The sequence below is a fragment of the Maniola jurtina genome, chromosome 1 (assembly GCF_905333055.1).
Source record: "Maniola jurtina chromosome 1, ilManJurt1.1, whole genome shotgun sequence".
NCBI classification, from domain to species: Eukaryota; Metazoa; Arthropoda; class Insecta; order Lepidoptera; family Nymphalidae; genus Maniola; species Maniola jurtina.
Window position 1 is genome coordinate 6,744,595 of NC_060029.1, and position 24,958 is coordinate 6,769,552.

The 24,958-nt window shown below is 37.4% G+C and overlaps 1 protein-coding gene across 1 annotated transcript in view; it reads left to right on the top strand.

Moving 5' to 3' along the window:
* Window positions 1–24,958, top strand: part of LOC123868526 (E3 ubiquitin-protein ligase MIB1) — a 201,531-nt gene that overhangs the window by 105,809 nt on the left and 70,764 nt on the right. The window lies entirely within an intron of this gene.

Consider the following 24,958-nt stretch of genomic DNA (forward strand, 5'->3'; position numbering starts at 1 on the left):
AACGATCATTAGCATTTCTCCCCATCATTCTCACTTTAAAACTCGTTTCGCAAACTTTCTTAAATCTCGAGAAAAAAGTTTTGGTACAAATTAAGAGCGAATTTCACTCCGTCCGTTTAGCCATTAGTAATTTCAGAGTTCTAATGAATTTTCTTCTGTGACATTGAAAAATGAATTTCGACCCTTACTTTTGCCATGGGACATCTGTAACGCACCGTACTAAACATACATCGATCCGCGGTCGCCGGCTCTGTGCAGCCCGCGCACCTCGCCATTTGCATATTTTCATGGGACAAAACATTTTCGGTGTGAGTAAAAATCTCATAATCACTTTGCTCAGTCGTTTTTAACTTAAATGCCTTCGAAAATCTATTTTCTTGTAACAGATCAAGATATGTAAGTTGTTTAGCCAAACGTATGAAAAAAACATTTTTTACATTCTGGAAACTAAAATTAGGAATTATAAAAGAACGGGTTTTGTGGTTTATGCTTTTTTTTTTCAAATATGTAAAGTTGGCATTTAAAACAAGAAATAAAATTTACGTAAAATGTATGAAAACCTTAATTAGAATCTGAGCCTGAAGTTAAGATGAAGAGAACCCTTACTCGGATTTTAATGTTCAGAGTAAAAACAGACTAAACAATATTGTTGTCTATAAATAGCATGATGGCAATAAAATTGTATTGAATAGCAATAAAGCTACTTCCAATACTCGAGTTTCTTGAATGTAACGGTAAATATTTTCGAGGAGCCGTAGAGCAAATCGAGAGGCGATCCCGCCCTATCCCCGCACCCCTCATTACCCGTAACGGTGGCCCATTAGGCTCACGGGCCGAAGTGCCCCGGACCGTAGTTAATCCACGTCCTCATTCTCTGTTATTTCGAAGGTCTGATCTAATCTAAACAGGGCTTAGGATCCAACAGCGCCAGTATTCGCGCGACTCGTCCCTTTTATGTGCTTGACGATCCTCGCTCGCAGTCCCGTCGGTTATATCGCTTGCCTCGCTATAAAAGGAAATAACACTTCCGAAACTTCGATATGATATTGTGTTAATATCGTCGGGCGATAGTAAATAACTTGGAAGTTAAACGAGCTGTTTCGTCACAAATAAAAAATAAACCCCTGATTAATCACAAGATTACGAGGAGTTTTATAGCGAATAGTGAAATATTACGATAATGCTGAGTCGAATGGCAACGGAGCGTGGCGAACGAAAGCCCGAAGTAGAAGGGTCAATTTAGAAGCTATTATACGGTGGCCGTTAGAGGCCTACTTCCGGCGGCTGCACTAAGCTGCCGTGTTCCAATCCACCCGTTCAATTTAGGCCTTTCTGCAAAGCTATTCAACTCTTACATTTACTGTAAATACCCTTACCACTAACACGGACGGACTTTTATAAAGTGTACCTCCCACTATATAACGCTTTTAGCGAAGAATTTTAAGCTTTTACCTAGGCTAATGGTATTTACTTCGTTTCAACTTAATTTGAAGTAGTGGGAGGCAGTTTTAATTTACGTTAGTTCTTTATGAAGTAGTTTTAATAGCTACTTGTGCAGTTGTATACTTTCATAATAGCTTTGAGAGCTTCCACATACATTTTACATGCATTTCTCCCAAAAATTCTTTGTATTATTCAATCTTAAGTAAGTTAAGACGTAAAATACTAGTAATAAAGACGTAAAAATAATTATTATGAATTAAGTTGTTATGACGATCTTACACTGTAGCCTGTAGAGGTGCATTGCCGAGCCATAGCGGGTGTAAAAGCGCTCTAGTACATTGTTACAGTAGCAAACGAGAAGTTATGACGGCGGCGAAGGATTACGTGAGTGGATGTCGTAATAAAGCTTGCGATGAAGCCGTTACCCAAAGATAAACGTAAATATCTCGGGCCCTGGCTGTCGGCTGCGCGCCTTAAACCGTTCAGCCCCTGCCCTAACACCCTATCCCTTCTGCCGTTTGTTTCTTATTTTTTAATATTATCTTGATGAGTACAGGGCTCTACTTAAAGCGCAATAGGCCAGGCAGCGATCCTTAATCTTCGTTGGGATGGGCTTTATAGCTTCCTCTAATTTTTTTTCAGAAAACCAATTACATCGTAATATAACTTATACGTGTACCTATATAGAATAAGTTGCTTACAGATTAACATCAGTAGTGTTTCATTTATTCGTTACGTATTGCATTCATCATTTTACAACTATTTATTTGATTGCAAGGTTTGAAAATGCATACTATACGGTCGAAATAGAAATGTCTTAAAGGAGCCTTAATATGCTTCAGGTTTTTAGCATGCATAGACTAAGTTAAATTTAAAAAATCTTTTAAAGTTAAAGCTTTTTAATGTATCAATCACGAATTGTATTAAAGTTTACTCACGGAGAGAGCCCTGTTAATGAAACATATAAGTCCAAAAAAACTCGACTATCCTGTTATATGCCATTAGAGAGTTGGCATTCCCATCGTCTATCTCCATGATCAGGCACTTATAATTGTGTTTTTGAAAAGTACTCATAAAAACTAAGCAAATAAGTTCAAATTCGATTGTCATGCCATAGGCCATCGGCACATCCAAATCACAGGCGTTTGTAACGTTTCAACTCCAGTCGAAGCTACGAATCAGCTTATCTTAATCGCACAAGAAAGTAGCCGGAAAATCAGTTACCAATTTCGACGGAATGGCAAAATACCTACGAACAAAGCAACGTAATAGGTTGCTTTTACAAATAGCCATTCAGCGTGAGATGTCTGGAATGCTTTGAGTTTAAAGATATGTTTCAGTAATCTGAGGATAAAGTGTCAAGGAAAGCGTGGTATCGCACACGAATCTCTGGTTCAAGCAGTCTCGACGCCCGCGCCGCCGCCACTGACAGCCGTGCAGGTCTCCTTTGTCCTCTGTAACGTATGTTGTGTATCGCGCCTGCTCTTATCACCTAAATTAATTACATAAATCTTGTTTGCATACGTCTTAAGCTTGTGACGGGGCGCCATAACTCAACCGGGGCTTAGGTTTACACTGCTAATGAAGGACGACTACACCGGCGCGTATAGTTAGTTGCTCTGGATTTCTATATCATTGTCAACAATCGTGATTTGATTTTGTCGTTTCGCTTCATTATTGTTTTCCGTTATTTATTGAGAACTACCTTCTATGGCACTATCACCTCCCCCTGTCATCACCATACGCCTTTTTCCTAGTCAGGTTGTTACTTAAATTAATTTAAACAACTTTATTGGTAACTATAATATTACAAAGAATTCAAGATAAAGTAAAACAGTACTAAAACCCCACTACTACCCGCGAACTGCCGATAGATAGCGATAGATATAATAAAAAAAATTGTTTTTCTGTCGCTCGGTGTATTTTAATATTTTATATTTATGAGCTCAGAATTTTCCCCTCTTTTATTTGATATCCCACTCAATAAAATATCAAAAAAAATGTGGAGACCCCCCACTTTTTTGAATGTACCGTGAGGTCGATTTTTTCCGTATAAAATGTAGCCTTTGTGAACCGGAATTATAAAAGAATTGATGGACTGAATAAATCAACCCAGTAATTAAGGCGCTATGGTGTAACATACAGAATCTGATACAAACATACATATACTGCTAAAATCATAACCCTTCCTTTTGGCTTTGCCGTAGTCGGGTAAAAAATATGTACGTGATACATTTAAAACAAAGGGCGACCTTATCACTACAGTGATCTCTTCCAGTTATTTGGCCTTTATTTTTAAATTTTATCAGAGTTACTTAATGTTAGAAATGTGTTTAATTTTTTTTTGTAATTAATATTCAATTTATCCTTAAAAAAATAATATTTTTATAGGTATTATTGATGTGATTTCAATGTTTTCGTAAAACAACGGTAGGTATATAAGATAGTGTCTATCATCGACGTCGCCCAAACTATTGAATACCTAACGAACGAATCAACTTGTTTCGCTTTTTATTCATCGAATAAATTTAGGAAATGTTTCAGTACTAATTTATCTAACGAATAGTTGCGGTACAGTGTTGTGAATATAAACATGGTCGATAATAAGAAGGCGCCTGTGCAGTAATGTTCTATTTTTAAGATTTCATACCTCAAAAGGAAAAAAGGAACACTTATAGTATCACTTCGTTGTTTGTCTGTCTGTCTATCTGTCCATCCGTCCGTCCGTCCGTCCGTTCGGCATTAACTTTTATCATACTGTTTTGAGATTTCTTCTACGATGGCGCGGGACCCTTCGTGTGTGAGTCCGACTCGCACTTGACCGTTTTTTTAAGTATACTTAATGTAGACCTACGTAATTCGTAAATAAATTAGAACAGTAGTGCACACTTATCTGCTTCTAACAATAATGACACGGGCATTGGTAATGGCGTCTAAACCTGTGGTTCTCGCAATCAACTTACGCAGTAGTCATTAATTAATTAATATTATTATTTATTGATACACAGCGATGATTGTTTTTATTTGAACGTAAAGATGGTTGTTCGAAATAATATATTGACACATAAATCTAATCTGTTGTGTTTTTTTCTCAAGCCAAGAAGAGTTATAAAGAGTGCTGTAACAGGACTGATAATTTCCCAAGGCGTTAGGAATCTGATCGGAGCCATGTCGCGCAAATTCCTTGCTAGTGGCAGGCGTACTAGTCGCTGCTGCATTCATGTCACCGTCGACATCGTTTACATTCATGTACTGCACTCGATTCTCGTTATTCTAACATATTGTCACTTTTCTATTTTAAATCATTTCCCCGAGGGATTAGTATTGGAAATTGAAGGAAAAGATGTTGTAAAATAGATTGCTCTTCCAACTAGGCGTCTCTTTATTGGCTTCAAGATGCGATAGTCATACAAATATCTATTTAAATTACGTTGCTTTTATTCCTGATGTTATAATGAGTTATTTTCATAATTCGTTTAGATTTTTTTTTAATTGGAGAACTAAGCGGTGTGGACTATTATAGCTATAAATTTTATGGTCGCTTGAATCATGAGGTCTCGGTCCAATTGGAGCGGGTGTGCGACAGAGAGACGTAATCTCCCCGAAGCTCTTTACAGCTGTGTTGGAAGACGTCTTTAAGCTTCTAGATTGGAACGGACTTGGCATCAACATCGATGGCAATTACATCATCCGCCTTCGGCTTACCGATCACAATCAAACAACCTTAATTCAATAGTTAGTGAACTCAGCAGAGTTTTTCAACAGGTGGCCCACCTGTAAAATAAAATTGAGTAAGATGAAGATATCCCGATCCCCCAGCAATCGTTGAGAGCTTTGCTCTCAAAATTGTAGACAAGTATATAGATATGTATGTACCTGAAACAGATTGTCCAGATTCCGAACGTTATGCGAACGTCTGCCGGTGTACGATGACGACGACGAGGGGCCTTATCATAAAGAAAGCCTACACGCAAAAGCTCAAATTAAGGCTACCTTGATGCGTCTGTCGATCATTTTATAAGTATAGATGAAAGTAGTACACCTACTTGTTAACTTGGACATCTTTGTCGTATACTTTTAAACTTATTTATCGGCTACGTAGAACTTGAATTTATTTTTGAATAAGATGCGAAACACTGCGCGCAAGTTTGAATTGCACTTAGCTAGTGTTTTTTTTTGTTTTGGTAGTGTACGTACGGAACTCATTTTCAATTTTAGCAGAATGCTTATACTAGTATAATAAAATAAATAGATCCCAGACTTAGTCTAGCTACGCAGTTGAAAAATACTTTTCCTCCAAATAATATATAGGTACACGAGTATATAGCTAGTGATAAAAAGAAAACGAGGCCTCATGAAACTTCCCTATTATTTGTACTACTTATCACTAACTATTCATCATTCCTTTTGAGACCATTAATACTAAGTGCTGCAGATGTCCGCCTATAATATGCTTGTTTGCTCTACCTACTTAGAACTAGAAAGTTAAGTTTCGATAAAGTAAATGTAACACCATTTATTAATGATAAAATCAAGTTGGTATTGTGTTTTATCTTTTTAATAGACCACAAAGCCTGTGTCAGTCAGATTTTCTTACTATTTTAACGCCATATTTCATAAGAACAGCAAATCAAATCCTTCCTTATTTTACTGTAAAATCCTTTTTAACCCCCGACCCAAAAAGAGGGGTGTTATAAGTTTGACGTGTGTATCTGTGTGTCTGTGTATCTGTGTATCTGTGTATCTGTCTGTGGCATCGTAGCGCCTAAACGAATGAACCGATTTTAATTTAGTTTTTTTTGTTTGAAAGGTGGCTTGATCGAGAGTGTTCTTAGCTATAATCCAAAAAAAATGGTTCAGCCGTTTAAGAGTTATCAGCTCTTTTCTAGTTTTCTTGTAGAAAAGAAGGTTAGATAACCGTTAGGTTCTTAATATTATGTCAATTGACAAATGTCAAGCTGTCAAGATGGACGTTGCCTAAATACATAATTATTTATTTGAAAATGATGTTTTGGAAAACTCAAATACTTTGGATCGTCGGGGGTGTTATAAATTTTTAATTTACACTTGTATAGTGTACAACTGGTCTATACTATTATAAATATATTATTATTATATAATATTATAAAGAGGTAAACTTTGTAAGATTGTTTGTAGGGGGTAATCTCTGGAACTACAGAAGCGATTTTGAAAATTCTTTTACCAGTAGACAGCTACATTACACAGTGACATAGGCTATATTTTATTTTTAAAACAACTAAGAGACCCTATGAAAATTGTTATAAGCTACCCATGCGAAGCCGGGGCGGGTCGCTAATAAATGATAAGACATAACTGGTAAAGTGCGTCTCATACTTGTAGCAGAGTTCCGTAGTCCTGCTTGTAAAACACCGTCTCACTGTCAATCAAAAAGAAGAACAATCAGGAACAAAGTAATTTTTTCTGCAAATTCTTTCTCTCTCACCATACCTACTGTTTCCTTCAAGTCCGACTACACTTTCTTGGTCGACTCACGGCATTGATTTTGCACGAAATTCTCGGTAATTTTGTTTATTATTTTTTCAGACTTTTCTCTGTAGTAGGTTAGGAGTTAGAAAATGGTCACTTTGGTACTCATTTCCTAAACGGTAGATTTTTTCTGAATACCTCGTTTAAGATATCTCAGTGATTTTAAAGTGCCTATTCAACGATATTAAAGAAGTAAAAGATGTTTTTGTTGTTTTTCATGAATATTTTTTTTTTCAAAATCTGAACATACCCGGCTGAGTTAATTATGGGCTGCTACTCAGACCATGGCGCGTTTGGAAGCTTTTGTTTAAAGTTGATTTAAAAATCATTATTATCACTATCACTTCACCTTTGCTCACATAAATTGTTTTTTAATGACTATTAAAAAGTATGTATTTTATTTAATTTTATTTAATTTTATTTAATAGGTATGTATATAATTAAAGTACATAATATAATACCCCAGCTTCAATAACGATAATTAAACTTCGAACTTCCTCGTGTGTCACGTCCAGGTACTCAACGATAAGAAAACTACCACTGGCACTGCAGAAAACTATCACTAATGTAGCATCGCTGTACAGTAAAGATCAGAAGCTGCCCACTGCATTGAGCTCCGAGGTGGAGGCTCGTTCCTGCCCGCATTCGAGCAATAATCAGCTTTTGTGCGGCATAATTGGGTGTCTGAGCTGCCAGCCGTAGCATTTATTCCCTATAAATTGAAAACTGCTTTTGTGCTTAGAATCACTTATGCGGGTAACCTTTTTACGAGATGGTTGCCTGTATTTGAAAAATAGTGCAAACCTACTTTACATTTTAAAGTTAGTCCATTTAAAATGAAGTGTAAAATAAAAGATTTATTAGCTACGCTAATAATAATTATGGACAGTAAATAATATCAATTATGAATTCAAAAAGTGATTTAATCGGACAAATTTATCACATGTACCTACTTATCTATAATGTTAAAAGAAAGACATAATGCATCGTTTTGTTTGCAAAACAATCAAAAATAATCCTTAAGATATTTTTTCAAGTATAAGGTAGATAAGTACAATTCGGGCTGTGGGCTAGAGTTCGAGTTATATCTACTGAGCTGATAAATATTGTCAATGTATTTTTTTTTATATCTGGTGGCACGATTATCTGTGCACGTTGAGCGCTTATGCGATTTTTGTAGTATTTGAAGTCGTACCATTATTTTAATTTGTGACCATATGCTATATTATATTATGATACATAATATGATACTCTAAAAACCTCGTCTGTGGCTTAGTTTTTAAACTTGCACTCGGGTTTTAATAACCCCTTTTGTACACCCGTTTCAGATAATCTACTATTATAAAATGGTAATAACATAGCTATTATAGTCTAGCTAATGAAAATATTGTGTCGTTAGAGATATCCTCCCTCGCAATTGTGAGGCCCTTAGCATTGTATCTACGCGCTGGAACGGCGTCATTTACATATTTTAATAAAATAATATCGCAACTGAATCGTAACTGAGAACTTGATTTAAGTTCTTACTGCGATGAATGTAAATTCACCACCGCCGCCGCCGCAATTCCAGATTTCAATTCTGGAATTAATGGCAGCCAACGTGGGCCGAGCCCGTCTAATATTTGCGTTACTTCCGGAGACTTACTTAGGGATGGATATGGAATAAATTAGTGCGAACGAGCCGCTGAGAGAACTGAAAATAAAGCATTCGAATGCACATTCACGGCAAAAGGAGGAACTCGTAATTTGAACGGGAGATTTGATGTTTTTGCAATATTCGGTAGGCGGTGCACGGAGCCGGTCGGGCCTGCTAAGCGTGCATTAATATTGTCAATAGTTGGAGTTAGTGGAAGTGAAGTACGTGTTCCGCCGCCGCTATCTACGGCGTAGCGCGCGCGGTGAATTCGAATGGCCTCTCACACTCGCGCCGCGCGCCCACCTCGCGCTCCCACGGCCCACCCCGTAACGCCCCATAAACTCGCGTCTTAATTTTAACTTTATTTCTTACCGCTGTTCCAAGAAAATTAAGTGTGAATGTACCGATGAGAGATTTGCGAGGGCGTTGTCGTGCACTATCCGGTCCTACCTTACGATTTGGCAAAAATCATTACGAGTCTTGATCTGATGGTACCTATGACTATAATTGCATGATATTATGAGAGTGATAAAAAAGCGGTGAGAGCCTAATGCTTAAGATGTCGGCCTTCCTAGACGGCGGTCCGGAGTTCAATCCCAGGTATGCACAGCTTTTTGGAGTTATGTGCGATTAACTAATTAAGAATCATGTGATGAAAGAAAACATCTTGAATAAACCTGCACGATTGAGACTTTTTGATTCTCAAAGGTCTGTAATCTGCCAATCTATAACCGTTAGCATTCTGCAAGGAGACCCGTGCTAAGTAAGTAGTGAGCGTCGAGGGGTTAGTGATAATGATAATGATGATGATAAGGTGATGATTGTTAAGAATAAATTATCTTTTTTTTTTAGATTTTTATTCAAATAAACTTTTACAAGTGCTTTTGAATCGTCAAATAATTTACCACTGGTTCGGAATGCCGTTCCTACCGAGAAGAACCAGCAAGAAACTCGGCGGTTGCTCTTTTCAATTGTGCAATTTACAATATATCCTTAGTTACCATTACTTCTATAAACATCTTAATCGATATGAAATAAAAACAATACTTTATTCCATAGAGCTTAACTTTATTCAATTTATGTCCCATTCGATACAGTGTCGGCCTCCAGATTAAAAACTGCGCGCAGTAGTCCTTAATCTGAGGGCGGATTGAAGGTGATAATATCCGGGCATGACACCCTCTCAATTAACTTTTGTACTCAAATATCTGTTTTCTTATTAGAGTACCTAATCATCTCATCAAAGAAAAGAAAGAAAGAAAGTATCTTTTCTCATTTTTCTTAGGCGTAACGCACACCGGCAGAGTGGAATGGAGCTTAGGCGCGACGTCTTTCTTCACAACAATTCAAACTAACGCCCCTTCCAAGCATCTTCTAAGTCTTGTTTTCAGTATAACCATGTCAACTGTAGCCCAAAATAAATAATAATAAAGCTTAAATTGCTGTAAAAAACACTTGCATGGCTCAACTTTACACCGTCTGTATGCGTTGCCCTACAACGTAAGATTCGTTATCTTGAAAACAAAAATCTAGGAAGAAATTCAAATAGATCGCCGATGCCTTTGCTAAGATATTGGCTGTAGCCAGTTTTCGTGAAGATCACGTCGGATCGTTTGGAATTTTCTCAAAGGTAAAAGTTTTCTCGGGCGAATGCAATTTCGAAGTTGCACGGGCAGGCCAATGATCGAGGAGCGCGAAAGTTAGCAGGGGCGGCTAGGTGCGGCCGGGCGCTCGCGCTAGCTCGGCTCGCACCCCGCGCCCTCGTGTCTTCGCCCCCGGCGCCACGCAAAAGCGATTATTGGGGCAATCGGAAGCGCCCTGTGCCGTTCCGCGCCCGAGGAAAACCTCGCGATGCAAATAAATTCGCAGGCCGCCGCGGCCGGACAACGCTGCCCCTCGTTATTATTCGCCTCTCGCGGAATGGCTTTTATGTCCTTAATGGAAAAGTAAGATATTTACTTCGAGCTTGTAAAAAGACCTTCCTTTTACATTTTTCTTCTTATCCCCACAAGTCGTAGCTGAAAATTATGCGATTCCAACGTGAACGAGGCTGTTAGATTATACATTTACATTAGCTTTTCGGTGAGACTTTTCGACCTCATTTTCATAATATGTAAAAGATCACAAAGAGTCATGAATAAATCGGAAAAGTAGGGTATTTGTCTACTTTTTAACTTTTTATTTTTATTTAGCTAAAGAAAGCGAAAATATACAGACTTAGTAGGCTGTTTAAAACTACTGATTAAAGTTCTTTTCATAAAACCGACTTCAAACGCCAGTACAATGTATTTTTCATATGCAGGTACATTGTACAGTGTACACGTATCTATGTTGAAGACAGTTTTTTTGATAATTAATTTTAATTTTAAGCATTTTATTGTTAGTTCTATCAATCCACAATCGGCAATTTCTCAGTCCCGGCAGCTTAGTGTACTAAGCATTGGATTGAAGAGTTGGCTCTTGGAGTTAAATGATGCAGGCTTGGTAGCTACAATATTAATTCACCATCAACAACTTGTGAATTCCTACAGCTTAGGACTGCAGTACCCTCCAGCATCAGGATTGAGGTTTAGGGACCCGTAGTTCAATGATGTTGTCTATGTTTGTATCTATAGTAGCGTTTCAACAACGTTCAAGACTATACGCACACGCAGGTTTACTAAAGCGTTATATAATTCCAAAGTAAAAGTCGATTAAGTACAAATAAACAACCACGAAGACAAGTGAGTGTGAAATAATGTCCAGCCGCTGCCGACTTGCCACTTGGTGCGAACACAAATCCCTTAATAATTATGAAAATGTATGCGAAGCACATGAAAGTTGGTGCAATTATGCCGCGGCGGCCGCTCCGCAGGCCAGCGTCCTTAACTGCCGAGCACTGGAGCATTGCCGTCTGCTGCTTGCTCTATTCAATTATCCTATAAAGCACTCGGAGAAAATTTTCAAGACGCAAGATGCTTGAATTTCATATAAAACTGGGTACTCACCTACTTTACCTTAAAGTTTACAAGAATATAGCATTTTCCTGCGATATAATGTTATAACGAGTGCGTTGTCGTTAGCCTTCCGCGTCAGGTAGTTTTAGCGCCTCGGAGATAGCTCTACCGAACAATATGGGTACGTTAACTTTTCAGTTTACCCAGTTATCATCATCGTGATCAACCCATTGCCGGCCCACTACAGAGCACGGGTCTCTTGGAATGAGCACCTTTAAGCACCTACTTTACTTTAAAGTGTACAAGACAAGTATATAGCGTATATTAGCATTTTTCTGCGGTATAAGTCTATAACGAGTGCGTTGTCGTTAGTCTTTTGCGTCACATAGCTTTAGCGCGCAGATGGTTCTACCAAACACGATGGGTGTACGTGTTTGCTTCCCCGTTTACCCAATAGAATTTCTCAATTCTCTATGTACAATGGGCGTCCAGTCCATTTAATAGAACTCAAAGTTGGTGTGCGAATTCCGTTTCATCTGATTCCGCCGAAACTATATAATAGAAATTAGAACCCGACTTAAAGCTGCTAAGGAATATTGTAGAAGCTGAGATTTTAACGGGGTGTTGTGTTGGCGAGACGGTGCTTATACAAGTAACTCGTATACCAGTAGGTAACTCCGCACAGTTACCCTTTCCTATACAAACGGGTACAGTTTTCTGGAGCATATGCTTTGCTATCGAATTATAAACAAGTCGCAGGGCCAGATGCTAAGTGTATGAGTGTGGACGTCAGGACGAGCTCCTTCACACCTGGACTTCTCAGCTGTACATTGTTTGCTCTCCGTCATCAGTCCAGAGTTCAAACTCACTGTACCTTTTAATGTCAAAGGGACAACATCAAACATTGTATACAGGTTTTTAAAATAGTCTTATTCTGTTTCTGAGATTTATAATTCCTTCTATTATTTAATTTGTGGTGACAATATATTATTATGAAATAATTATTTGCTACGAACACTTCATTGTACTATAATCCATAATAATACTCGTAGGTATATGCTTACCTATAAAATCAAATAAAAATATTTTTATTCTAATGCTGTCAAGTCACTTGCACGTCAACTTCACTTTGTAAATACTCACGCATAAAATTGCGGAAATTACATTCAATAGAAATACTTGCATTGTTCAATAGAAATTGACATTGAGTATCAGACGTCGTAACTGCTAACGTCTGCGAAAAAACTTGGCAGTGGTCACTTGGACTTATTATTATGAACGTTATGGCTACCACTAGGTATTATTATGATATACCAGTAAAACAAGTATAATATTTGTAAATTGTACTTACATTTTCATAAATGCAAAAGTTTGTTGAAACCCAAAAACCCCCGACCCAAAAAGAGGCGTGTTATAAGTTTGACGTGTGTATCTGTATATCTGTCTGTGGCATCGTAGCTCCTAAACTAATGAACCGATTTAAATTTAGTTTTTTTTTTTGTTTGAAAGGTGGCTTGATCGAGAGTGTTCTTAGCTATAATCCAAGAAAACCGGTTTATCCGTTTGAAAGTTATCAGCTCTTTTCTAGTTACTGTAATCTTCACTTGTCGGGGGTGTTATAAATTTTTAATTTACACTTGTATTAATACACCACTCTGTAATATAAGATCCTTACACTAAGCTCCATATAATTTGTGCAGATATTCTTGCAGCTTTATGATATTTGAAATTAACGCGGATGAAGTCGCAAGCAACAGCTAGTGATAAGATAAAATGAACCACAAAATATAAACTATTATCGCTATGTTCAAAGCAAAAACCGTACAAAACAAATAAACGAAGGCAACATCAAATAAAAGCCCATATTCGCGGATTACTCAGACGCGACGAGGTCAATTATGAAGCAATAAAAGTTTTAGTGCTCCGCACAAATTGTCGATTTGCCCGCTGACGGATGGTTGCAATACTGACGCCGGCAAATGAGCACACGATAAAATTATCGTTAGCGGTAACGACATGAATAAATGCAATAGGGTGGTTCGAGTCGTCCGCGCCTCGCGGGTGCTCCATCGCGGGAGCAGAGCATGCGGCTGCGGCGGCGGAATGCTAGTTACAACTTTTGTGACGACTGTGCGCCTTTACGCTTCTCTCGTACATACGTACTCATCACTCTAATAACGTTTCAAATGGTTTCAGCGCTCTCAAATGCATTAATTTAGCCTACCATCTTATTGGAATGAAATTAAAGCTATTTGATGTACCAATAGTTCAACATAGAATAGGGTTCTCGAGATTTAGAACTTTGAATTGTTATCTTAATTTTGATTAGGTAATAATAATAATCTGTGAAACTATTGTACACTCCACAGTTGTGGTTCGAAAATTGTACCTATGGCAGTCACAAATACTATGTAACTTGTTACAGCGTAAAATAAAACCCATAAATTAATTGTGGTTAGGATGATTGTATAATGCGCGGAACGAGCGCATATATCTACACTTAGCTGTAATTATGTTTTCCGCTCGTATAAAACCAGAAATCATGTTAACCAATTTTGGTGCCGGGCACCAGTATTTATTGCTTACTAAAATCGAGACCAAACTCCCATTACACATACGAAAATAATATAATTCTTTTAAAAAGTGGAATTTGAGACGAACCTACTCAAATGTCGAGATATTCGCGTACCAAGAGTAAAAGCTTTTTGTCTGGTAAAAATATTAGACAGGGTTGTGCACTAAATATGTGATAATTTAAATATACAGCAAATGCGCCAGGTAGGACCGTCCAAAGTAGTGCTTGCTGTGATTTATATCGCAACACTGCCGGCTGGTGGCCGGGCGTTGGAAATTTTAAACGTCACGCATTTGTGATGAATACTCGCAATTTTCTCGCGGGAACACGAGTTGATAGCTACGACTTCCCGACATTGCGACGTTTTATATCACAGGTTATTTAAAATGAAGATGAGAGCATTGTTAAAGCAGCTTTATATTATACTGTTATTGTTCGTGAAACGTATAAATATTGCGATGAGTAAACAGTTTCATTCGCATTTTTATTTACTCTCGTGAAGAGCTTTCATATTCATATTTTGCTGGGATTAGTTTTAAATGTGTCGGACAGAATGATATATGTATTCATAGGGCAATTGGCTTTCAATGGCATTTATGTGAATGAAACTAGTACCCGTAGGCTAATTACACCTTCAGATGTGTATCACAGCCACCGTTTAGTATGGTTTAGTCTTATGCTGAGATCTACAGTGCGTGCTTTGACTTGGCTGTCTTAAGTTTCAGTTAAAACGAGACAGATTTATGTCACTAATATAACGTTGTCTCGTTTCGAGAGTGTATTACTCGTTAGTATGAGCAAAGTCAGAGTTCGCTTTAAATATATCTTAGCCTCACACTTCATAATTGCATATGTATTACAGGTATAGCAGTCAAGTATAAGTCTCTCATTGATAAATCTTATGAACTTGTCTTCTACATCTGACGTGAACTCGTATTTCTGTATTTCGCCCAACTCTGTGTACGGCAACTCTCTCGCTCAGTGAGATGATATCTATGGAGGCACAAACTTAGCGTCAGTCGTTCATAAAAAACGCCACCACCTAATCATTCCAAAAAGTTAAACTTGGAACTAATTGACAATTTTAAGTTAAAAAAATTTATCTCTTACATTTCCGTAGTTAGTAGTCCTACGTCATACGATCAAGTGAAAACCTCGCTTGTCGTAAATGTTTAGATTTTAACCTAACGAAACAATAGGTGCGAAAGATATATTTGTTTATTCACTATACACGCACTTTTGATTATACACTATTCACAGCGCGGTATACATATTATAGTATACCGCACTGATGGGAATAAAGCAATTTTGGCCGCGACACGACGGGAGCAAAAAAACAAATTACAGCATTTTTCGAAATATAAAAAAAAGTTAATGACTTTTTTGGAAATTGTAATTACATTTTAAAAAATTATGTTAAATAGGTAACTACTGTTATAACCAAAAAATTAACCAAACAATCTAGAAAAAGCACATTTCTCATGATCAAAACGTGTTTTATATCCATAGTTTCCCGACAAATAAAGGATTATTGTTCGTAGTCAAATCGAAACCCGATTCAATAAAGTTAGCGATATTATTTACAAACTGAGTAAAAGTGTAACGTCAATATTACTGAATTACAAAAAGCTCTACTACTACGAGTGTGTGTGCACACTAGTCATTTTAGGCCATTTTGTGCGAAATTGCACGCTCTAGTATGCATAATACCTCCCAGCTCCCGCCCCAGCCCCTGGCCTCTAATCGCGTCGGCATCGGGAGTAGGCTAGGCTCATGTCGCCCTGTTACACTACTGCCATAAATCAGTCGACACCGCGTGATGGATGACGCAGTCACGACGAAAAAAACAGTATATCTAATTCAGTCACTGTATACATATACCTAGGGACCTTTATATATTGCTACAGATCGGTTTTATCGCGGTATTGATCTGACGATTAAAGCCCGCCTTTATTCTAAAATGTGCTTCAACAAAAGGGTTTTTTATTATGGTTTCGATACAAGCTTCTATTTGATGGTAACAACCAGCTGATGTTTGTATAATAAATTCACGAGGAATCAAGAACTTGCCATGCAACTTTTTGTTTTGAAATAGATAAACTAAAAAAAACCTACAATGATATTATTTCCTACCTACATTATCATTTACATGTAGATGAAGCTATTGATTAACGATTTCTGTATCTTAGAGCAGATTTTACCATATTAGGTATATGTCAAATATTAAAAATTTGATCTATGTGTGATTAGATTCATCGATGTATTCCTTATTGTATGACCTAAACCCGTACATAAGTAACGCTTATCCGTGACTTAAGTAGTCTATTTTTAAAAATTGCAAAATCAACTACTTAAGTCACGGATGAGTATCGCATGCCTTCTTTAAACGAAGTTTCACGATCATCAGTCGAAAAGCTTCTCTATCTAAAGCCGCCACTTCTAAAGTACCAACTATTTATGAGAGATGAGACAATGCCTCATCGCGCAGTGGAGACGCTGCCTTAACCGGAGGCATGCTAGCCATATTTTGTTGAGTTTCGGTCGCACTCATAGGAGCGTACGCTTGAACCGTCCGTTTAGTGCAGACAGGTAGAGGTATTTGTTGTAGAGGTTTGAGTAACCTCAGTTTGCTTCAAGCCGTGATTGCCCAAATGGGTACGAAACTCGACTTTGAGTTTCACAATACATATTTCGCAGTTACGTCTGCATGGTTTTACTTACCTTTAATCCACCCCCGGCTTTGGTGCAAATGACATAATATTTTTAAGATTCACAAGAATCACTTCGTTCTCCGTCTGTCTGACTATCAAGAACCAGTTTCTCAGGAACGCTTGGAGGCATCAAGTTGAAATTAATATCAATACTTAGGTCACAGCCCATTGGAGCTGAGAAAAAACAAGCTTCTTAGAAGCTTGTTTTGTATGTAACGCGATTGCTATGTAACGCGATTAAAAAATATGGCGATTTTTGCCGCATATTTTCAAAATTAAATCAAAACCTATAGAGTACTTCCCGGTGATCTATCTAGGATGGTAGGTAGAAAGTTCTAATAGTTCTTTCTACTTCCAAGGTACGGAACCCTCGGTAAGCGAGTTCGACTTGCACCTGGCAGGTTTTTTCCCACATTCAAACCAAGGTGAGCGCAAGGGGGGTTCATTCCGATGTGATCCGTAATTCCAAGGCGGCGCCTCACGGGCGGCTGTTGCTAACTTTTATTGTTTTCGTAATGATTGCAGCTGCAAAATGACTTTTCTGCGCTTGTATGTGGCAAACTTGGACCATAATTATACTGTAGAGAACCATCTCTGCCTCCAACAGATTGCCTCGGTAATGACATTTGTAAAATACCTATAGTACCTACGCGACAGGTTGAGATGGCAATCGGGGTATGAGGTGGGAGGACGCCCCGCACGCCTGCACGTCACTAGCGCTATTCCGCACCGGGTTAGCGCAGGGGCTGTACGGCTGTGCGGGGTGTCCCCACCCTGATTGCCAACTCGACCTGTCGTGCACTTGCTTCAAGACTGAAATACACTTAACCGAGCGGTTAAGCGGTTAAGTGATGCAAAAAGAGCTTTTTGCATCACTTTATAATTTAGACAGGAAAAAAATTACATACCTATAAATGAACGAAAATATTTTATTGGTCAAAGAAATCACAAAGACAAAAAAACCGGCATTGAGTTCGGACACTGAGCGTTTATATACTTATACCTGTAATTATGTTATATTGGTAGGTACTTGGATAGATACATTCTTTAATTTGAAGGAAATACCCTCAATTTTTTTTAAACATTTAACAGAATTGCAGCAATAAAATTGGCTAGTTTACTTAAATTCACTTTGTCTCTACGAAGTAGTGTAGTGGTGGGCAGCGGCTTTTGTATTGAAAATGCACACCCGCTCGTTAAGCGGCGCTGCGGCCCGACGCGTGACGTCACGTCCTCTGCTTCCGCCCGCCCTCATTAGCATACATTATATTCGCTATTCGCTGAACATCGCCTGCGGGTTGCGCGATTTTTTGGCGATACAACCTAAACAAAACACGACAATCTTATATAATCGTATCGTTACACAGACAGATATATACTTCTTTCTACTTAGCAAAATTTTGAAATAAATTGATAATAATTTCCACTCGAATACATATTATATATTCTGATCTGATTTCAAACAGAAGAAGCCGAGGATAACAGCTAGTACTATAGAGTAAGATTATTCAGCGATGTGTTGAAGACTCCTGTTTTGGGAAGCTTTACGTGCGATGTGTCTCCAGTGGCATAAGCTACGCGCATTGTTGTTAGATTAGAGTTTATTTCAATGTGCGAGACTTTATCAGTAAGTTGGAGCTTTTTTTAAGTATAAGTTTTAAAATAATAACACAATAACAATTTGCGAGATATCGTTATAATTGGGCAACTTTGCGGGTAAAACGTAAGTATATAAAGGTTATTTATGATTTTGAAGGTATTAGTAAAACTACAGTCTGAATTTGTTTGCCCATGTGAAACATGTTCTGCACTGTGCACAGTCGCAAAATCCACCGGAACGAAGCTCTGCAAGCTTCCAAAGCTTCACATGTCTCTATTTAGGGACATGAGCCATGCGCAATACACTTTTCAGAGTCTGCTTTACGACTTCAGAACTCGCACCCATTCCCCACACGAGTAATGTTACGCAGGAAGATTACTGGCGAAATATTACGCGTAGGTATGTTTTAAGGCTGTAATAATTGTTAATCATTTGGGGTGCAGTTATTTTTCAACTAGTACATCATTATCTGGCCGTCAATAAAGGTAGATTCCTCCTACATCAATGGTCGTCGCACTATTGTAATTATGTAAAACGATTGATATAATAAATGGTGCGCTAGACCTATACTATTATATTACGAATTTCAAATATGTATTGTAGTCGCGATGAAATAGGCGGAGGAATAACCGCCAGATGAATTCACTTTATAATATTAGTGTGGATTTGTGGGATGCCGACGTAACCACAAATACCTATCACGATTATCTGCCATGTTTTATTAAAGCCGTAGCAATTTTTCGGGTGGCGGTTAATTTTTAATAAGCCGATGTAATTGCATAACAGAGCGTCGCGACACGTAAATCTGCTGCCGGCAGGGGTATAAATGTTCCACTAGATGCGGCGCTTCACAATAATAACATGCTCCAACGAACATCGGAATCCGCACTCCTTGCAATCGTAATTCGCAGACGCAGTCCGTTTCTACGAACATAGATAGTTTACTAAAGCTACCTATACTGACTCAAATATGATAACGTGAATAAAAGTTTAAAGTTTATCGCCCAATTTTAATTTTTACAAACGAATTGCGGCTAAAGCGAATTACGATTGACAGGAGCGCGGACACCGATGTTCGTTGGAAGTTGGAACATGTTACTATGAATCGCCGCATCTAGAGATACATTAATGTCGCTGGCTGCCGGTCGCCGGCCATGCAGCGGCGCTAATATTTGCATATCGCAATTGATGCAAAGCAATCAATACTGCAAATAATGGAATTGTCACATAAAATCTACAGAAAGCATGGCGCGTACTCTCGTTATTAACAGATTTAATTGTTTTAAATACATCAGTAAATAATGCCGCTATTACTCCTGTACCGAACAGAAATGAATTCAATATGAATTTTCATAATGAGTGCTGTTTTATATGAATAATAAATTAAAGTCATAATTTATTAATTATCGAAAATATTCATAACGATAAAATTAATAACTGGATCAAAACATATTACAACTGTAAAGGTTGAGTAAAAAAATGTTGACTATTGATTATGATCATCATATATCACAGATAATGAGTTGCTGTTCATGTTACGAGTATGTGTGTGTTCAAGAAAGTATAACCTAGTAAAAATTAGAAAGTATTTCCATCTGTCTGTCCATCTGCTTGCTTTTCACAATCCATCCATTTATCCGCACTTTGATACAGAGCTAACCTACATCCCGGGGATAGACGTAGGCTACTTTTGGCCTAGAAAATTAAATTTTATACGGGATTTAAAAAAAACCCTATATGGCCAGTTTCCAGAATGTAGGTATCATTTAGTACATTTTGGTTTGATTGACTACAAATCATATTAAATTATGGTATTCCAAACCTATTCGATTGGTGATGGTGTACCCTTTGCAATCGTTTAGTAATAATGTTTTACTCGTTGTTAATATTTTAACAAATCACTCCTCAATTACAATAAAACCCGGCCAAGTGCGAGTCAGACTCTCGCACCGAGGGTTCCGTACTTGGGTATTTTTCCGACATTTTGCACGATAAATCAAAAACTATTATGCTTAAAAATAAACGAAATTTCTGTTTTAGAATGTAAAAGTAAAGCCCTTTCATATGATACCCCACTTGGTATAGTTATCTCACTTTGAAAATTAAAACACATTTTAATATTTTTTTTCTGTGGTGTAACCACAAATTCTCGGTTTTCAGATTTATTCCTTTACTTGTGCTATAAGACCTACCTACATGCCAAATTTCATGATTCTAGGTCAACGGGAAGTACCCTATAGGTTTTCTTGACAGACACGACGGACGGACAGACAGACAGGCAGACAATTACATTAAGCGATTCTATAAGGGTTCCGTTTACCTTTTGATGTAGGAACCCTAAAAATCAGCCTTTGGAAATAAATTGCATACCAATTTAACTCTCAAAAAATAGGTGTATAACAGCGGTGTCGATACAGGACACGAAATATTGGAATGTCTAAAAATCATAAAGCGAACGTAACAAGCCAACCCCGCACAAAGGCGATACAGTCTATAGATAACAATAACACACCCGCGATGCGCCGCCGAATTGCTGTGTCAAAGTATTCCCATCCTGATTGCTCCATTCTGCTTCCGAGGCAGTACGCCGGCTCCACTACGTTAGCTTTTCAGTGTTCCGCGTGGAAAATGAAAAACGGAACGCTTAGGTATATCTTTTTTATTCCGATGAAATGAACCCTCTGATATTTTTTCAGTGTCTTGACTGTTATATTAATCAAACATTATAATAATAGTATTAAATACTAGATGAGGGTTAAATATTAGATTCTAGATGATAAAAACCTAAATCCACACGACTACGTTCGTGTGGATTTAGGTTTTTTCAATCTCGTGACACTTTGTTTTTCGGTGATAAAAAGTAGCATGTATCTGTCTCTGTAATGCAAACTGTACCCGTCAAAATCGTTTAAATGGGTAGTAGCAGCAGTTCTTTGAAAATAATGACAGAAATCAGAAGTTGCTGTTTCACATGAGTCGCGTGTTGCTCTGAGCTACGCCATATAAAATTAAAACGAAAATTATTTGGATCATGAGGATCACTCACGAGCTTTAATTAGATCATAACCTTGCTTATTGTATGAAAAAAAAATCGTTCTTGCAAATGACTTTCTTTCTATTATAAAATTAATTGTTTAACGGAGAGTTGTTTTTCTATACGGGTCACCAATTGTGTACCAACAACTTGCACTTGTCCAGATTTTTTTGTACTTCCATTATCGATACAAGGAAAATGGAACGCAGCACATGCACGCGGTTAGGCAATTAAAGAGACCGTTCCGTTATCGAGACATTAATTTCTTTCGACCTGACATTACAATACGATTCAGACTTATTTGCGGAACGAGTTATTAACTTATTAAGATAATAACTAGGTGAATCTCATAGTTATTTATATTATTCTGTATTATGTTTTTTCTTTGCGACGCAGGAAACTTTCTACTTATACACCTAAGTAAGTATTTACATTTTAATTAATTATGGATTTAATAACACTTACTATGTAAAAAAGGCCTATATGAATTGCACAGTTGGAGTTGAATCACCTTTTTACCGCCCACCCGTTTAACCGATTTGACGAAAGGTACGACTAAATTGTGTAACCCCGAAATAAAAATGTTTTTAAAATTTTTATTTTTTAAAAACGTTAATCCACACTGACGATGTCGCAGACAAATCGTCCAGTATTTTATAATGACAAAATTATTTTCATTTATTGTAAAAAAACTATGTATTCCCAATAAGAAGATTTCATTTTTGTAAAATATTTTCTTTTCTTATTCAAAGCTCTCTCCTGCCTTCCCTATTCACTTATTTGCGTGTTATCACCTCTGTTCCCCAGCTCCCCCAAAGTGCGGAATATATGCCATTTTCTATTGTGAACATTTGTGTTCTACGTCCTCCAGAGGTATATACCGTGCCCATTTTCTCTATTAACCTAGAAAACTAAGTTTGTTCACCTTCAAAATGAGGCAATCGGGTGCCGTGGGAGCTAAAACCGTACGACATTTTTCCGACACGTTGTAAACTCTTAAGAATAAATGGACTATATGCCTAAGTTTGCATTTATTTGTCTATATTTAGATAGGTATGCTCCGGTACCTTACGAAAATATAACTTAAAACAGTCTTATAAACTAATATACACTAGGCTATCATTTCTAACAAATACATACTCGTATTAAATACTAGCTGATGTCTGCGACTCCGTCCGTATTGATAAATATAGGAAATTGCATTCAAATCCGTTCAGTAGTTTCAGCGTGGTACGCAAACGACTGACAAACAAGTAAAGAAAATACTTAGTGTTTTTGGTTCTATGTCGACAATAAAGCTTCGTCCAACTAAAATGTTCAAAACAAATTAATGTACAGAAGATTAATTACACGATAGACTTGATTCTACAACCCTCTGGTTATCGCGGCCGGGCTGCTCTGAAAATACTCGAATTTTGATATTAGACAAATCGAAATAGCGATATTTTTTCTCCTTTTTCTTAACATCTTTTGATAAAGTATTTACACAAATTAGAAGCTCTGAAAGCACGTAGGAGCTTTCCGTAAGCAAACGATCAACGCGGCCTGCTCACAGTAATTCAATTTCAACTCCTCGCCTAACAACCTTTGGCTGAAACGTCCAGATGAACGGTCATGCCGCCGAATTTACTTTATTACGAATGACGTTAAGTGCCCAATTATTGTGAACCCAATTTATGTAACAAGGAACTGCTGGTTTGCAGACAGCTTATTAGTATTCCACTCACAGAATTAGTCCGACTAACTCGCTAACATTTGAGATTATGTGAGGAACATAATTTTAACTAGTACGAATTTTCAACTTTGTCAAATAGTTTATTTTTATATAATCTAATATATTTTATTGTTTGTCATGAATCTGAAATGCAAACATTGTTACATTTTTTGGTTATGTTTTAATAATTAACTTATACTTAACTAATAAAGTTATTCACCGGGATTATTTTACTGGCTAGGTATAACAAGTTTACTACGGAACCAATGGATGAGATATTGATAGACTTTTAATTCTGCATACCATAGAATAAGAATAACGCCTGCTAAAATACTCAATGAATGAAACAAATGTGAAAAAGCATAATTGATTAAAGATTAATTAGTCCATGGACTTTAAAAATCACTATTACAAAAATATGCAAGCACAGTAAATGAAAACTGTAAAAATTTGTTCGGGGTATTGCATTGCTTCCGGGAAATGTATTTGTAGGAAACATTTCATTAATTCCAGAACAAAAACCACAAACACCACTTTTTAACAATCGGACAACAGCGATTGCAATATTCTCTTCGATTTCGCTAGAAACAATTTCATTTGGCTCATGGTCCTTTCAGATCGTATGTAACAATGAGTTTAATCCTATTAAAACGGACACACATTGTGCCAGAATTGTAGCGTGGTGGCTTTGGTCTGTCGCCATTCGCGTCGGCTCACTGCCTCCTCTAACCGGAACCAGACCTTAAACAGAGTTAAACATGGTTTAATTTCCCTGCCGAAGCGTCACTGAAAAAGCTCCGCCTAGTTGAAACACAACTGTGCTGGGAGGAAATAAAATAGCACGGGAAGCGATGCGGGCGTCGGACGAAGCGATTATGCAGTGGAGAATAATGGGCGCCGGTCCACATGCACGTTTTTGTTTGTGGTCTGTGACGCGATTTATACGCGAATTTCTACCATCGCTGAAGTGAGCACTATTCACAATAATTGCTTTGAACAAAATTTCATGGCATGTAACTTTTGCCGGGAGGTACGCGCGTTTCGCTTTTGAAATCGTTGTTACGGATCGCTTTCACGTTACATTGATTGATATACCTAGCTCAGTCTACGTGAAGTATTCAAGAGATAGAATCATATAATTTTACACAATAAATATCAGGAATCAACTGAATTGTTCAGGAACATCAATCAACAGAGTTTCGTATGGTTTACTTCAATTCTGATATAAAATAATGATAATGATTATAATTTTATTAAAATATCATATTGGTAATTTTAAAAGTCAGCACAAACAGATGGAGGGGAGTAAAGCCAAGCCTTATTTAAAACAGCTTAAACTGTGTTTTTAACCTCCGACCCAAAAAGAGGGGTGTTATAAGTTTGACGTGTATATCTGTGTATCTGTCTGTGGCATCGTAGCTCCTAAACTAATGAATCGATTTAAATTTAGTTTTTTTTTGTTTGAAAGGTGCCTTGATCGAGTGTGTTTTTAGCTATAATCCAAGAAAATCGGTTCAGCTGTTTGAAAGTCATCAGCTCTTTTCTAGTTTTCTTATAGAGATTTTTGTGTCGGGAGTTTTTTAAATTTGAGTTATAAATAATATAATTTAGCGAAGAAATGGCGCGCACAGTCTGTCTGCCGTGACAGTCCAAAGGACACTGAATCCCATAGAGCACCTGCAAGAAAATGAATAGAACCGGATTATTTTTTTTGGTTAGTTTTAGATTTTAAATACATATATTGAAATTGGCATTTGTCGCATCTGAGCTCGCCCAGCGCCACCGCCGCTCTTATGGTAAA